Consider the following 3,867-nt stretch of genomic DNA (forward strand, 5'->3'; position numbering starts at 1 on the left):
TGGTTGATAATTTGGACGTTTAGGATCATACTTGGGTGGTTTACCTAGATATGGTTTTTTCCGTTTCAGCACCCATAGAAACTTGGACTCTTTGGCCTTGTGAGCGCTCTTGGTCGGCGTGGGTCTGGGGTTGAGAATTTAGTACGAGGCCGTAGTTTCTGTCTGTTCAAACTCGGGCTAAAGCGTGGTCATAGGGGTTTCTACCGGCGGCTTCGTAAAAGTTGGGGAGTTAAGACAACCCTTGCTGAAAGTCATCACTATGCGCTATCGTATTGCTGCACATTCGAGGTGTGGAATTCACCAAAATATTGTGTGTGTGACATTTGTTACTTTGTACATACTTAGTCGTTGTGTTTACATTTATTTTCTACATGCGAATATAGTGGAGAGAAGTTTGGAAGCATAGTAATGGAAATGTTTGGGAAGTTTGGATCAGTTTCAGAAGCACTAGAAGATCAATTACCATCTACCTTGGATTTTGCAATGGAGGTTTCTGCAGTTGAAATGTTAAGGGTCTGGCAAGTAGTGCGGTTTTTGACACATATGGACTTGGTTGGGACTAGTTTCTGCTTCAAGAAAGGTTCTTTGTGATTTATTAAAAGATGGTTGTAGCTGTGTTCTGATTCCTGGAGGTGCTAGAGAGATGCTCTTTATGGAACATGACCGTATATTTGGGCAGACCCATGTTTACAAGTGGTGATATACCTTTTTGTCATTTGATGCACGTTATTGTGGGGAAGGCTATTTTGAAATGTATGGCTAATTTAAATGTGAGCTTTTTGGAGGGAGAAAAAAAAGGAAGGATGACGCCCTGTGGGCGGGGAGGAAAAGAAAAACGGGCAGTAGAGATTATGACGGGGAGATCCTTTGAAGGCCTTTCTCTCGAAGGTTTTGATGATGCTTCTGTGCTTTCTAGCTGGCAACAATGATGACGATATTGCATATGCAGTCGGTGTGGCTCAGTAGCGTCTTATTCGTTGGAAAGCACTATTGGTGATTGCCACAGAGCTGCACGCATCAGGAAACGGGCAATACTGGGGAAGCTTTATGGGAAGTCAAGGAATTCCAAATTTCTACCAAGAACTGTAGCAGATTCATATGGAAAATTTTTTGCTTCTGGGTTTGCTAATTGGGTAAAAGGGCGCATCAATGCAATCTTCTCAGATAACTCGTCTGGAGAGGTTGGAAAAAATCCATTCAACTTACTTTCAAACAGTTTTAACAGACGGTCTGCTTCGAAGATTCCCATTGTTACCAAGGAAAATCTGTCGATTTCGATCAAAAGATTGGCATTCAGATCATTCAAAATGTCAACAAACTTCGTGAAGGCTTGAAGGTTTGTGCCATCAAAGCTACAGGCTTCGGGGAGAACAAAAAATTTTATCTACAAAACGTTTCCATACTCACTGGGGAGAGGCGATCTCTGTGTTCAGAAGGATGAGGAGAAGAGGATCGGGGCTCTAGGATGCAAATTGAACAGATCCAGGGGACTAGAGATGGGGAAAGGAAACTAAAGCAAATGTGTGATGAAGGTGGAGCCGCAATGGAAGGTGCCGCAATTGAAGAGCCGAATCATGACGCAATTGAAGAGCAAATCTCCTATGTAGTCACCATCCTGACAACGATTGATGGCATCTCCGCCAGTGCCATGTAGACACATGCCGTCTATCAGCCTCATGCATATGAGGATTTCTGACTATGCAATCAGCCTCATAACAAAACAACACGTCTTCCCGTTTTTATGTCATGTCACCAGTCATGGGAGCCCTGCTACAACACTTCATGACACTACAACAGTTTTGCTTCATGTTGTGGCAGAAGGCTTTCTCATTAAGAAGTAGAGTTCATGAGCTTAGGAGCGTAGTCTCTGACCTGGTTCAGTGCTTTGGGTTCCTGGGAGATGGTGTCATACATCTATAACTACTGAAAACATCACCTTCATCAACGTTTGGAGGAAGAGCAGAATATTCATAATTCAGATGTTAACACAAAACTGAAAACAAATAGTTACCCAGAGCACCCTGGATTACATGAATTCTTGAGGAGGGCAAATGAGTTTGTAGAGCTTGTACTCTTCACTGCTGGCTTGAAAGGCTATACTAATCCTCTTATTGACTGAACCTCTCAATGGCTGTGCGTACTTCCAGAAAGCGACAGATACTGTGAACAAGGAAATATTTTCCTTATAATTGATCAATCAAACTCTGGGCTATGCCAGAGAACTGGAGCGGATAATTCAAGCTTACAGACTGTAATGATCTTGTCTTGAATGTACATCCAGTAAACCAGATTGCCAGTGTTTCATCCCTATTCAATACAACCAAGGAGTCAGTAACCAACTCTAGCTTGTTTCTTACAAGAGCTTAGCTGGATACTTGTAGAACTAAGATCTCCTATGTTGTAGCTCCATCATAATAGGGCAGTTTAGGAGAAAGCCTGTGACTTTGTTTTTTTTTTACTTCCTCCACAAGAAGCCTTTTATGGTCTTACTAGACAGCCTGAATCCAAGAAGATCACGATAGTATTGTATCTTTGAATTCAAGATTTCTGCACACAGTGTTTGAGGTCAAGGATCTACAAATGCAGCAGAATTAAATTGGGTGGCCTAAAATCAGTGGACTGATCAGATTTGAAGTCATCTTGACTTTTGCAAACTTCATAGCAGTAATATAATTATTACTTGGTATCATTTTCTCGTGATTGATTTTCTATCCTGAAATTTGTCAAGGTCCTCTGTGGACGTGACTTTGCTTTCAAAAACCCTTCGATAGCGCACATTGCCGATAGCAAGATGTATGTGATTTAGGTTGTAATCCACATTACAGTTGGTTTGTTTATTGAAAGTGTGACCTAATAGTGATACATTACCAGCTTCCTTAGTGTCAGGTAACACATGGAAGAAGGCTGGTAAACTTTCAGACTCAATGGAAACGACCACCTTGCACTTCCCTAGGAGTGGGTAAGCGGTACCCCCAAACGGGGTGAGTTTAGCGTTAGTAGGCTATAGTTGCGGTTGACCAATGGGTGTCCAATGGTCATGTGTTAGGATGTTGTAGTCAGCACCTTCATCAATCAAGGCTTCGAAAGAATACACCGCTCCTACTGCAACTGTGATCCGCAGGTATGCCGGTGCCACTGCTTCTTTGTCCTGATCCGTCAGGTCAGTTACAGTAGCCATGTGAACGTTCAGTGGGGGTTCTAGCATGGGTGGCTCATGTAATTGATGTGAAGGAGGATAGTACTTCTTAATGCAGCTACCATTAAAAAAGCCTATTCCCTCACCATCAAGTGTCTCCAACTCGAAATTCCCGGTCCTACCGATCACACGTACTTTGAAAGGCCCTAGTCCCCGAAACTTCATCTTCTGTTTATGTCCTTTTACCAAGTACAGCAGAACAAGGTCCCCTTGATCGAAGTCTCGCTATGTGACATGCTTGTCAAACCACATCTTTCGTCTATCCTTTTCACAAATCAGAGAGTGAGTGGTGAGGAGTCGCGTCTCCGTTAAGCGCTCAAGTTCTACTAAGGGTTGGTCCAAGCCTCTCTTCCCTCCCAATGCTCCTGGACTGCTAGCCTCACACTAGGGATGAAGAGTTCTACGGGCAAAATGGCTTCAGTTTCATAAGTCAAACTAAAGGGCGTTTGTCCTATAGCCATTTTATAAGCTGTGCGATAGGCCCACAAGGCCGCCATTAGCTTGTTGTCCCAGTCACTTCTCGAAGTAGACACGACTTTTGTAAGCACATTGACTAGGATTTTGTTTGTGGATTCGGCTTGGCCATTAGCCTGAGGGTAATAGGGAGAGGACTTCTGATGAATTATTAGGAAGGTAGAGAGCAAGTGGGCAATCACTAAAGTGTCCTCCAA

This window comes from Lygodium microphyllum, chromosome 30 (assembly GCF_053477565.2).
Source record: "Lygodium microphyllum isolate KBCC chromosome 30, Lygodium_microphyllum_v1.1.10, whole genome shotgun sequence".
Lineage (NCBI taxonomy): Eukaryota > Viridiplantae > Streptophyta > Polypodiopsida > Schizaeales > Lygodiaceae > Lygodium > Lygodium microphyllum.